The sequence below is a fragment of the Crocodylus porosus genome, unplaced genomic scaffold, assembly GCF_001723895.1.
Source record: "Crocodylus porosus isolate Cpor-Errol unplaced genomic scaffold, CroPor_comp1, whole genome shotgun sequence".
NCBI lineage: Eukaryota > Metazoa > Chordata > Crocodylia > Crocodylidae > Crocodylus > Crocodylus porosus.
Genome location: NW_017728905.1, coordinates 1,590,515 through 1,604,146, shown reverse-complemented (window position 1 = coordinate 1,604,146; position 13,632 = coordinate 1,590,515). Strand labels below are relative to the sequence as shown.

The following is a 13,632-nucleotide window of genomic DNA, read 5'->3' as shown; positions in this document are numbered from 1 at the left end:
AGGGAAGATGTAGAGACAATGCATTACTCAGCAGGGAACACTCTACCTGTTCTTCCTCAAGCCTCAGCCACTCAGCATGTTTCGGTGACTGGGGAAGGACTAGGAAGTAGAAGGTCTGCTTTCAAAGCTCCAACCCCACATCTCAGATATTACCTCATTGCTAGGTCCCGAGGAAAAGTCTTGGATTAGCTTTTACTCCTCCACATCAACGTCTTCCTGCTGCCCTGATCCCAAATACATCAACCCAAAGGGCACAGGGCTAAAGAGCAGTAACACACCCTTCTGTTGCTTAGTCCACACATCGGTCTGCACTATGCACTGCTCTCAGTAATGCCACTAGTACTCTCCATACTCACAAGCACAAAGACTAGACTAAGAACAAAAATACCACTGAGATCAGGAAAATCAATGTGGTTGCGGTGGATCCAGGACAACAGTGCTGTCTATTGCACACCCGTGTAACACAGAAGGTGCTAAACAATGTTGGATCTTGTACAGGGACTGACCTAGAGAAGCCAAGTAGAGAAAGTCCCATTACTAACTCAGCCCTGCAAAGGGAGCAATGGGGCATCTCCAGGACTCAGGGGCTCTCCTTCTGCTGTGTGCACATACATGTTACCACAGAAGTCAACTGCAGTCAGGCACATTTTCATTTTTAACATCTATGGAGGCAGAATCACTTGATACCAGGAGTCCTCAGAGAGCCAAAGGGTTTCAACCAAGAGGCAAAAAGCCAAACCTTCCAGGTTTTCACTGGATGAGCATCCACCTACAGAGACTCCCACCAGCCTCAAACATCCAGTGCCTCGTGAGCCACTATGTTGAAGCTAGAGTGGTTGTTAAAAGCAACTCTCCACACTGTGAAAGAGCCTGATTCCATCCAGGTCTGACCATGGCCACAGTGGTCTCTCCAAGGAGATGGCTTCTCTGCAGGCTCCCAGCAGCCACTAAGTTCTCCCTGGTGGTTGGTTCACCCTGCTTTGGTGCTGTATTGACATCACATGCAAATCCAGGCTCCTTTATCCAGCAGGGCTGCAAGACTCTTCCCAGGGATGCTTTATAAAAGTCCACAAGCTCAAGGGAAACATAAATCCATGTTAACAAGTAGGAGTGTTTCCATCGGAGGGATGGAGCTCAAGAAGCAGCAGCTTTATTCGCACCTGGAAAAGCCAGCTCTGGACCTCTTATGCCATGAGGAGTCAAACAGCTCCAAAACACTCATTTTTTGGTTGCTGAGTAATGTAATAAATATACACACGCACACACACACACACATATACATATACACACACACACACACAGATGAGATACACATCTCAAAGCTGCTTAACCTCCCTGCACTCAACATCCCAAACACTCGGGGAGTCCAACATGGGCTTCATTTAAAAAAGCTGCTTGTGTCATTCTGTTGGCAGACATCTCTAATGCTGCTTTTGCCCTCCCAGCATTTAGCTCCTCTGGCCTATGCTCAATGACATAACTATAGCAGAGTGACCATGGCAGCCACTCTGGGTGCCAGCTTGGGGGAGATGGAAAAAAACAGCAGCAACCAAAAGCTGCCCAGTATGTGGGAGCTGTCTTGGGCACCTGGCTGCTTTGTTCCTCCTTTGCCCATGCTGAACAGAATGTGCCTTCCTGACCATTTTCTGAACTCCAGTTTGCACAGTACTGGAGCAGTCAGCCTCAAATGCAGCTTCCAGAATCCAATGGTTTAGAGGAAGCCGAAAATCTCTGTGATGCACCTCACCAATGCAGTTCACCAGATTAAATTCTGTCCTCATACCTGAAGGCTTTGTGCCTCATGTTGTGCAAGTCCAAGCTCCCACAAATAACTGTCTTATTTAACCAAACTTAACACAAGTTCTTTCAAAGGCAGAGCATCCAAAAAATCTCTTCATTTGACTAACACAGGTGATCTGACCTCAAGTGCTCACCCTAAGTATTTCCTAGAAAGGATGGCATTGATGTGCTGCAATAAGATCTCTGGCGTAATCAGGCCATTGGTATTGTCAGCAGATCCTATCACCATATACCGCTTTGCCAAAGGAGGACTATCACTTCCCTTCAAAATTCAAGACTACAAACTCCTTGGTCTTCAGAGGCTCCTACTGGACATGGAACCAACTCCTCACCACGATCTTGCCAGAAGGGAGGAAAATCAATGTCAAGGATATTTAAGTCCCAGCTGCAAACAGATATGCCAGCACTAAGAGTCACTCCTTACCACAAACCTCTTAAGAAATCTGTAACCACCTTGTTCTGTGGAGCATTCTGAAAATGCTACGTGGAAAAAGCATCACATGGATGTTCCAGTTTAATTATAGTTGTTTACTGAATAACAAAGGTACTTGCCAGCCTCCTTTGGACAGCTAACTGGTTTGCTGTCGAATTTGCTGCTACTGGAGAGGTAAAGGGAAGCGTGTTGTCTACACCAGCAGTTCCCAATATATGGGGTGCACACCACTAGTGGTACGCAGACAACCTGTCAGTGGTACATGTTAACAGATTTATTATAATTACTTTATATGATAAAAATTTGCTCGTGGTAATTAAGGTTGTATCATTTTAAATTGGTGGTCTGCAATCTGTGAGAGTTTGGGAACTGCTGGTCTATACTGTAAGTATTTGGGCCCAAATGACCCATCTGCAAGGTGTCTGGCTCCCCAGCACTATAGGGTAGGCTGGACCCAACCATGTAAGCAAGCCTAGGACACATAATGATGTACTGCCTCCACTAAAAAAAGACAGTATCGTGTTTTAAGCATGTTTGGGTGCCAGATGTGCCAGTGTGATCCATCACAGTATACGCAGGACAGATAATACCCTGTAACAGCTGAACTAAAAGCACTCTGCAGTAAGCACCATTTTTTTCCTCCAGTGGTAACAGCATGTTAACATGACCAGCAAGAAAAAGCCGGCATTTAGCTGGCAATCTGTTCCATAACTCTGCAACTCAAGCAGGGATTCAGGGGAGTCCTAATGCAAGGGGCAGGGACTTAGGGGAGTCCTTTAACACAAGCAAGAAGCCTAGAAATGTCCATTTGAATTCAAAACATTGTTTATACAAGTGCAGTTGCTCTAATGGGGGTAGAAATAATTTGCAGGCCAGGTTGGATCACTGCAAAGAGTTTTTCCTTCCCTGTTCACACTGCACAGCCATAACGCTCTAGTCCAATAAGCCCCACCATCTGTGGCAGAGGGAAGGGCTAACCGGATGGCTTCTTGTTTTGTCAAGGCCAATTCTCCACTAGCTAGATGAAGCTTTATTACAGCATCCAGATTACAAAGCACCCAGAGATCTATTTTATACATTCATCATAGAAGTCGGGTCGGAAGGGACTTTTGTAGATCTTCAAGTCCAAACCCCTGCCTGAGCAGGAGAAAAACTGGGCTCAAATGATCCCAGCTAGGTAGGCATCAAGCCTCTTCTTAAAGACCCCCAGGGTAGGAGCCAGCACCACTTCCTTTGGAAGCTGGTTCCAGATCCTAGCTGCCCTAACTGTGAAGCAGTTCTTAAGGATGTCTAATCTAAACCTACTCTCCAACAACTTATGGCCATTATTCCTGTTATGCCAGGGGGCACTAGGGGAAACAAGGTCCCAAACTCATCATCATACCTCCTGGTCTGAGTTATCTGATCACTTCAGTCTTTAACACACATTCACCTCAGCAACCCTGTACGGCAGGGCAGTACTGTTATCCCCACTGTATTTAGGAGGCAAAGAGAAGCTACATGCAGCCCCACACAGGAAATCTGTGGGAGACAGGAATATGAATTCAGGTTTCTTGAAGCCCACATTGAAGTCCTAACCACTGCATGCCCTTCCTGTGAGTGCCCTTCAGAGGTGCACACCATCCTGTCTCAAGCCTACACACATTTTGTTTCAGCTGCATCAAGCAAACGTACCAGGCATAGGCCAGGAGACATAAGGAAGAAGGTCTACAGACCAGGATACTGGCCTTGGACTTTGCATGCGATTCCCTGCTCTAAAAGAGACTTCTTAACAACCTAAGAAATGACTTCAATTAGATAACTGAGGCATTGCACAGCCTTATGCATGAAATAGGGATAAGTGCTTCTCTAACTCATAGGATTCTTGCAAATCTACTAATGATGTATGATATTCAGATACTGCAAAAACCAGGGAAGTACCTAGCTAGCCTAGCCAAGGCTGAAAACAACTAGACGCTGCAACAGCTACCTGGCATTCAGCAATTGCTCCTAGCCATGGAAATTAGCCTGGTGGACAGCACAGAGCACAGGTAGAGAGAAAGCTACCGAACGCGATTAGGCTGACATCCAATAAACATGTTTACTGGCAGCTGTTACAGGACAACATCACCTCTTTTAGTCTGCCTGGAAAAAGAGAGAGGGAGAGAGAAAGAGAGATACCGATTGTCCATAAGCTCAACTCGTGCTGTTTTCATTGATCCGCTGAGTCACTCTCATATTAACACTTTTGACAACACTTAGGCTGCATGGAAACTGAGAGGTAGCATGCAAGCAGCAGCAAGGTGATGCAAAATCTCTCAACTATGCTGGAACGACAGACAAGAATTGCTTTGGGAGGAGGCAGCGGAGGGAGGAGTCAGAAACCTGCTGAACTCTGAGTTCACCTTCCTGTTCCCCAGTCTGACAAAGTGAGTGGCAACAACCAAACCTAACCCAAGCCACAATGAAGGGTAACAGCCATAGGCGCCACGCTGCACCTCAAACAAAACTTCTGTACAGTGCACAGTTTCCCCATTCACTCAGCCAGGCAGAATGCTAGCTATTATTACCTAATCCATTTGAATGCAAGAATAAACAAGGATAAGAAAACTATCACATTGATTTTTTTTTCCCCAAGACCTTGCAACTTCTGCAAACTAATTACAGAGCTATCAAATCTCAAGACACTGTACGCCAGATAGCAGCAGTTACTAGATCATAATGAAACTAAGTGCCCTGACATAAGGGTAGGGCCAAGAAGTCAAGCCTAAGTAGGTTACAATTCCACCAACTTCAGTGGAGCTGCTTCCAGGTGCACATCAGATCTGAATTTGGACTGCTTTGCTTGCATTTTAAGGCCAGGCCCAACCCTGAGAGGTACTGAGCACTCATCAAGCCCTCACAAATCAACACTTCTAACTGAAATGGCAGTGAATACAATCATTGACAAGTCACTTCTGGCATTTAAGCCTACAGAAAGTCCTCACAGGAACAAGAGAAGGCCTTCCCACACTCTCCCAGTGGAGGCCTCCTGCCCTAATTTAGAGTCATTCCCTTTCAGACATGTTGGCAAACACCAAACCTTTCTTGAAGCTGTTATATAAGGGCTGATTTTTAAATCTCTGTCCTGGTGATCAGGGGCAGACCACGTGTATGACATCCTGGCTGGGCACTCTCACTAGCAGACACACTCGTGCACATAACTGGTTTCCAGCTATCCAGCCACTTGTGGTACAAGCAGAAAACCAATAGGCTATTTAAACGCAATAACTTCCAAATATACTCATAGAAATGATTCACTCTTCCACAATCAATACACACCTGCAGCTTGGCCGGGCTCCTAGTTACCTCCACCCGGTGTCTAACTTGTCAGTTGCTGCTTCTAGCCTGGTTTGAAATGATCAAGAACAACAATCCAAACTCCCCAGAACGAGGCAGGTCCCCACTCTGCTCAAGCTGAGAAAACGTTTGCCAGCAAAAGACCCTTTCCCCTCAGACCTGGCAGCCTAACTCCACTGCTTGGTTCCCTACTGGATTTGAGGGCCCGAATGGATTCTCCCCAGATCTTGCTCCACAGCTCAGCACCGGGAGCCGCAGGCGGGCTGAGCACCGCACCAAGCGCCATCACGATAAAATATTCACAGTCCTTATTTTTAATCCCCTCTCAGCAGGTCAGGCAACATTTAAAGTTTAGCAGCTCCCTGCCACCTTTATTCTTTTTATGGCTCAAGTCCCATCCGTCCTCACTCAGCAGCTTTGCTTTTAAAGAGAAAATACATATGTACAAGGATAAAGCCCCCTTTGCAACCTCTGCTCCCCACATCGACCCTCCCCAATCCGCCCGGCAGGGTGGGGGGGGAGGTAAAAAGGTACAAAAGACTCGGTCTGTCTGCTTCCCCCGCACCGCAGGCCGACATGGGCGTGCGCCCATGTCGGTGTCTTTCAATGCAAAGCAAAACACGGGCTCGAGGAGAGCCAGGCACCCGCCAGGGGCTCGAAGAAAGAAAATTACGTGAGAAAAAGAGAGTCCCCCAGCCAGGTGCCGGGGAAATGCCACCCAGCGCACAGCATCGCGCCCACGTTTCCACCACATCCCGCCGCTGTGGTGGCAGCTCCCTGCCCGGCACAGCCCTGGGGGGCCTGAGGTTGCCTCCAGCCTTGCCCCCCTACAGGACGATGCCCCCCACCCCGCAACAGGGCAGCCCCTTCCCCGCCCCCCGGGAGCCATGGGTTTACCTCCTGCCTCGCCTCAGGGGCGGGGGCCGGGCCCCCTGCCCCCCGCCAGCCTCGCCATGGAGCCTCCCTCCGGCCTCCGCCGCTCTTGTCCCTTTAAGCCTCCGCTCCCCCTCCCCCCGCACACACCACCCAGGCGCTGGGCTCGGAGCGACGCCTCTACTCCAGCCGCGTAAACCTCGGCGGAAGCGGGGCTCGCTCACGCCACCCCGCCGGCGCACAAGCCCTTGGTGAATAGCAAGTCGCCGGCGGCCGCGCTTGGCGCAGGCGCAGACGGAGGGAGGGCGGGGACGGCCCTTCTGGAGCGTAAAGCGCGTAAAGGCGGCTCAGCCGGGAGAGAAGAGCGGGGAGCTTTGCGGCAGTGGGCGGGGTTTTGCGACAGCTACGCGCTTGGCGGCTGCCCGGGGCGCGGGTTCCTCTTAACCCTGCGCGTGCCGGGCTGTGTTGCCAGGGGAGGGTGGATGGTCGTGGCGGTGTCTTCAGGGTTTTAGCTCGGGCACGAGGTGCACTTAGTAGTCAAAGTGTACAAAAAAAGTCAGTGTACAACTTTTTTTTAACAAAAGGGCAAAGCGTACAAAGAAAGAAAAGTCAAAGTGTACATAAAAAAGTCAGCGTACAAAAAAAGGTAAAAGCCAATGTGGACAAAAAAAGGCAAAGTACAAATAAGTAAAAGCCAAAGTGTACAAAAAGATAGTAACAGTGTTCAAAACGCAGTAGTTTTTGAGGCAGCAAATTAATGCAGCATGTGCAAAACCCAAGTCGCTGGCAATGCGTAGGGGATGCACGTGGGTGCACATGCCGCCCCTGAGCATGGCAGTGCAGTCCCTGCAAAAAATACCACCAACGCTGCTGGTGGTTGCTGCTTGCCCCTATCCCCCCACCCTGCTTTTTGCCGACCCTGCTGGCGGTGTCTGTGGATGGCCGCCAACTGCTGGTCAACGTTTGCCCCCCTGACCACCAACACCACCGCGACTACCTGTGGGAGCTCGCCGTGCCCCCTCAGCCTCCAGGGGCACGTGGCGTTCGTGACTCAAGTTGCTCTAACGAAGTCTTAACACCCCTCTTTTGGGCTTGCTTTCAGCACTTTCTTATGACCTGGCCTCGAAACAAAGAAGCATTTCCAGTTCTTACTCACTCGCTGGCAATATAAAGTAAACGAGAAGACTTATTTGCATCCTTTTTTTTGGCATATTTTTTCAGTGTACAATGGTTTTTCAGCGCATACGAAACTTTCCTATTTGAAACCTGGCAACGCTGTTCCCCACTTGCAGGGCCAGAGGCAGACAGCGGCAGCACCTGCGGTACACCCCTATGCCCACGCACACCTGCTTGCCACCTCTTCCGTAGGGGGTGCAAATCACCTGTCACCTTGTCCAGGATGCGGGCAGGGGCCAGCGGTGACCCCCTTCCCGCTCCCGCGGTTATCCCTGCCCTATGCGTGGACCCCCGACTGTGCAGGGCTGAACCCTTGGTGTGGGGGCTGGCTCACTCCCAGGCCTCACGGTCATGTTCAGCTGTTGGGAAATAAAGGCCTCTTCTTCCTCTGGGCCCACCCTTCTCATATCACAGGCTGTGTCCAGTCCGGGCGCAGTGTGGCTGGGGGCCCGATTCAGTAGCTGAGAGCTGTACAGCCTGACCCTGATCCATCCACCACGGGTGGGAAGCAGCCTGGTCTGGATCAGGACACAGGGGCGAGGGGTGGAGTGACCCAGCCCTGATCCAGATGTGCAGGGTGTGGTGGGGAGCAGCGCGACCCAACCCGGACACACCAGGGCAGGCCCAGCCCTGATCCCGCTGTGCAGCACTGGCCCAGGCAGGGCTGGATCCAGCTACATGAAGCTTCCACTGCTTCTCTGCTGACAAATTTTTGGACTCGGGGGGATCCCTGTGGGCCAGATGCCGTGACTCTGGGCTGGATTTGACCTGTGGCCAGTGGTTGAGCACCCCTGCTGCAGAGCAAGGGATGGCAACCAATGGCCCAGATCTGGCCTGTCAAGAGATTGCATCTGGTCCATGAAGCTGGAATACCTGGGGCAGTTTGGGGGTCAGGGAAGCACTGGCAAGGGTGCCTGTGTCAGAAGTGGGTTACTTTGGCTGCCACTCTGAAAAGGTCGCTGACCCCTACTGTAGAGCACGCCACAGAGTGACCACTTGACAAGAAAAGCAAGGATCTCTAAAAGTTTTGCCAGCTAATGCCCCTGATCCTGCTTTCCACGGGGCTCTATTCAGGTCCATGGGTATGTGGACCAGAGCATAGGACTGGATTTGACCAAACGCTGCGATCTAGTAGATACTGGGTAGTCAAGCGGGGTTCTGGAGACTTGCATTCTGTGCCTGGCTTTGCCAGTGATTTGCTCTTCAACCCCTGAAAAGTCCCTTCACCTCTGCTGTCCCTCCTGCTCCTTACCTGTCTTGTCTATTCACATATTTTTTTCAGGAAAGGAACTATCTCTGGCTCTGTGCAATGCCAGGCACAGTACTGCTCTGCCTTTGGATGGGGTCTCCAAGCCTCCCTATGTCATAAATATTTATGAGTAAAGATGTAGCATGCACTAGAAATGGGGAAGAGGAGAAGCAAACAGGCTACAGAAAGAAGAGTGAACACATAACCTCTTTAAGTAAACATGTGCCTTAATGATTTAGGTGCTCCAGGTGTGATAGGTATTACATAGTGCCCTGTGATCCTTTTCTAATAGTTACTAAACATTACAAGCTAAAATACACATTGGCAAGCAGTCTTCTTAGAATAATAGGAAAAACAGGGCAGAAAAGTACCTTAAGAGGTCATCTTGTCCAGCCTTCTGCTCAAGGTCCCAGTCTAAACCACCCCAGACAAATGTTTGTCCAGCATGCATTTAAGAACTTCTAAAAACAGGGGTGTCCACCTGGTTTCATGCAAAGGATCAGAAACTGCTACCAATGTTGAATGTCACATTGTGATTGCTAAGGACACATCTGTACTGTCTGCAGTAGACACACCAAAGTTAGCCTTAAAAAAGCTGGCTTGGGTATCAGTAGTAGTCCAGCCACATCAGCGCATATCCAAGACAATGGGAAACAAGAAACACAGTGGAAAAAGCACTGTCATCTGTTTTTCAAACAACTGTCCTTTATTTTGTGGGCTCAGAATTTTATTTCATTTGTCTATAATTTAGCATCTGACACTATCTCACGTATGACAGTTGAACTTATCTGGGGCTCAGTAAGAATGCAGAACAAAAGCCACTGTTTTTTCTGACCATATCTTTTTTCCCCCACCTCTTTAAAAGATTCCTATGCAATGTAATGGGGATTAAAATAATGTTATAGAAATTAATCTGAAATCTAAATCTAAAAATCTGATAGAATTTAGTAGAGACTAGTATGTTTTCTATAGGTTTGCAGAACTGGCCTATTGAATCCTATAGCAGGGATGTCAGTTCCTATTCTATTTTATAGAAGGGTTCAAAAAGCCTGGGAAAAAGTTACCATTTTCTGAGAAATGCTCTAGGATTTCCCAAAAGGAAGGGACCAAAGGAAGTGAGATACAACTTGAAGTTGGATTTCCATAACTGCTCCACCTTAGCTCAACTCTCTTCCACTGAGATCAAGGGGAGTTACCATGTGACTTAAACAAGGAGCATAATTAGGCCAACGCAGGGGAATATTTTGAAAACCCCACTTCGAATAAATCATATTTTACATTGAGGACCTGACCCTGTTTTGATCAAATCAGTGGGAATTTGGATTGGTCAAAGGATGCAAAAGTTGGGGCTTTGGCTTTGGCTTCTGAGCTCTGTTTTTATAGCCAGAGCTGTTGAACAATCACACTGAAATAGCAAACATACCCTCCAGCATTGGGTTGTGATTACTTACCTAGCACTCACAGCACACGGGATACTTTAAAGATGAGGAAGTTGTGGTCCTTGTCCAAAAGACAGAAAGAGATAGACCCAGTTTCCCAATTTATACTTGGATAAAAAACATTTGCTCCCGTGGCTATTCCTATTGAAGTCAGCAGGGCTACTTTCAAGGACAAGGATTTCTCATCTCATAGAGGATTTCAAGACTGGGCCCCTAAATTAGGAACCCAAGCCCAAAATCCTTTAAAGCAGTGATCCTCAACTGGGATACCATGGCACCCTAGGGTGTCTTGAGATCCTATCAAGGCTGTTCCAGGGTGCCATACAATGTTAGCACTGTTAGGTGTGCAAAAATGATTTACAAGATAAACCCTGAATTTTCACAAAGGAATCCAAAGTGTTAAAACCATGCTGACCTGTTGTGGTCTTTCTGAGTTCTTTGCAACAGAAGAATTGCGCTATTATTTTTCTGTAGTTAAAGGAGCAAAAGTGAAGAGCTGGGATTTTCTCAGGGGGGTGCCTTCACTCTCAAAAAGGTTGAGAACCACTGCTTGCAGGTGCGTAGGTGGCTAAGTTGGGCTATAGAAAGGCCTAGACGTGAATCAATGGGCAGGTTGCACCCAACAAGATGTATGGAGAAACAAGAAACACTCACATGTGTTAGACATGGACTTTTTTGAGATGGCATTTTCATGATCTTGTCTTGCTTGTTTGAATCAAGCCCCTGTGCTGGCTGGTCGTGTGGCAGCACCTAAAAACTCAGCTGAAACCAAATTAATCCTCGCAGAAATCAAATGAACCTTCAAACGGGAGCCTTGAGTGAGTCTCACCACACCACGACTATGCAGCTGCGGGGGTTAATGCAGCTGTTGTTCACCCCTAGCTGCTGCCATGCATCTCTGGTGAGATGCTGCTCCACTCCTGTATTCCCACCACTTTTTTGAGTCCCACAGGCCAGACAACACAGCTGTGTGGGCTAGATCCAGACCATGGGTTACACCCCTGATGTACAGCTTATTCAATGTACAGCTCAGCAATGAAGCCTTCATCTTGCAGGGGGTCTAGGCATTGCAATGAAGCAAATAGTAATGATTATTGTACTGGAGGAGTCATTCTCAAAGGCACCAGGGAAAAATTCCAGCATGATCAAAGGGAACTGAAAGCCACCTGAGGTGAACAATTCAGGCCTGCGTGTCCAAGCAGGCATAACATTGACCTGCTATGGGGAGAGATACCGTCATCAGCAGATGCTAGCTATTACCGCAGACCATGCTACCAGCTCAGTAGTGGCAGTTTCTTGATCAGATTGAGCAGCCTTCATTCTAGCTGACGTCCGTGTGGGGCTATTACTGGAAGCTTTGTCTGGGGAGTTTAGCTCACGTCTGTGCTCTCTACATCTTCTGTTCATTGTACAGAGAAATCCAGAAAGTCCATCTGATGCTTAAAGATCATCTCTCCATCTTCCCCCTCCTGACCACACTGCAGCCCTTGCTAGCGTACGCTAAAGCTGCCTTCCTGGGGGTGGCCCCAGCCTTAAGGCAGCTGTTGGTAAATGAAATGAGGATGCAAGGTTATCCTAGCTCTTCCGATTTCCTTGCAGCCCCAGATTGGGATGTGCAGCTGTCCCACACCCTGGAGCAGCTGTGGGGGTTGCCTTTTCCAGCATTGTCTAGATTGTAAATACACAATTTAAGTGCCAGAGGCCAGAGACACATCCGCTATATCCCTTTCAGGGCACTAATAGGTTTAGCTGGTAAGCACTGGCTTAAAAGGCCAGCAGCACTTTATGAATGCTGACCCTTCAGGCTTGCCATCTGAGGGGGTCCCTTCTTTCCCTAGTGTACATGTGCTCAGAAGTAGGTTTACCCTGTGTATGCAGTGCTGCTGCGCACAGTTGAATCGCTGCTGTGTTCTGCTCCAGAAGTGGCTGCACTCTGTGGGAAACACAGTGGTTCTTGTGTACCAGGAACCCCCCTTGTTTTCCATGGAAAGGGTGAATGAGAGGCCATCTCACAAGAAGAAGGATGATCTTGCAGTCAAGGCCTTGGATGACAGTTTTGGATGGTCAGGTTCTGGGGCCTACCAGCAATCTTGGGCAATGGGCAGGTCACTTACTCTCTCTGTCTCAGTTACTCTTCCATAAAATGGGGATAATAATCCCTCCTTCCATTCCCCAGCATACGCTTGTACAGAGCCCAGTACAGAGTGAGCCCTGAGCTACTGTGATGTACCAAGAAACAACAGACCCAGAAACTCTTACATTCAGAAGAGACCACTGTGATCAGCACACCTCACTATCTCGATTTCAACATTTCCAGGGCTGGAGAATCCACTACCCCCTGGTCAGGTTATTTCAATGGCTACTTGTTTCCTCTCTTAACAAGTTGCACCTTCTTCATAGCTTGAAGTTGCCTGGCTTTGGCTTTTGGCCACTGTGGGGTTTTTTACACCTTTGTCACTAGATGGAAGAACTGTCTGCTGTCACATTTTTGTTGCCCATTTAGGCAAGTTGCCCCCAAACCCTTTTTACAGTGTGCCTCGAAAGTCAGCAGTATTACCAGTATTACCAGTTCCTCTGTTTTGCAGATGGGGAGACTGAAGCACAGACCAATGAAGTGGCTTCAGTTGGGTTACACTGGTCTTGCTGGGAAGGCTACACCATGCTTCCCCCCATGTGGGGCTATGAGCAGGGGCTCTTTGGCTGAGATTTTCAATAATGAAGTAAGGCAGTGTGGTATCCAGCTCCCAGTGAAAGACAGTGGGCAGGCTAGTAGCAACCGGTGCTTTGCTTAAAGTACCAGCTCCTGGACTCATGTGAAAATCTTTGCTTTCATTTAAAAATATGAGGGTCCATCTACCCTCAGGGTGCTGGAGAAATGCCTGGAAGCACTAAGGTCTCCAAAACTAGAAAGGTAATGAAAAAGAGCCTGAGGCAGGGCCGGGCAATTATTTTGGGCGGAGGGCCGCTTACTGAGTTTTTGCAAGCCATCAAGGGCTGCATGACAGGCAGCCAGGGGCAAATTAATATTAATTTTATAATTTTTTTAGGGACCCCGCAGGCCAGATAGAATGTCCTGGTGGGCCGCATCCGGCCTGTGGGCCGCATTTTGCCCACCCCTGGCCCGAGGGTTGTTATTTGTTGGAAGTTCACAACTTGGAAGCCAATCCCCTCATCTTGGGAGGGGGATACCGCCGGAGCTGATTAATAGCTAGGGCTGGGAGTCTTGGTGTATGTTCATGACCCTGGACCAGGAAAACACACTGCATCAGAACCCAGGAGGAAATGCCTTGAGAGCCCCAGGTTGGGCAAAAGACAGCTGATTTCTGGCAGTGAATGTTTTACCC

General features: G+C 48.6%; 1 protein-coding gene across 2 annotated transcripts in view; it reads right to left on the bottom strand.

Moving 5' to 3' along the window:
* The window catches only part of CSNK1G2 (casein kinase 1 gamma 2), a 67,373-nt gene extending 60,781 nt beyond the window's left edge, over positions 1–6,592 (bottom strand). The window contains exon 1 of one of the 2 annotated variants that reach the window (XM_019557037.1): positions 6,449–6,592. The gene's annotated coding sequence lies outside the window, so the exon portion shown is untranslated. The remainder of the gene's footprint in view (positions 1–6,448) is intronic. The other variant, XM_019557038.1, reaches the window with a different exon arrangement.
* Positions 6,593–13,632: the final 7,040 nt, after the last annotated feature.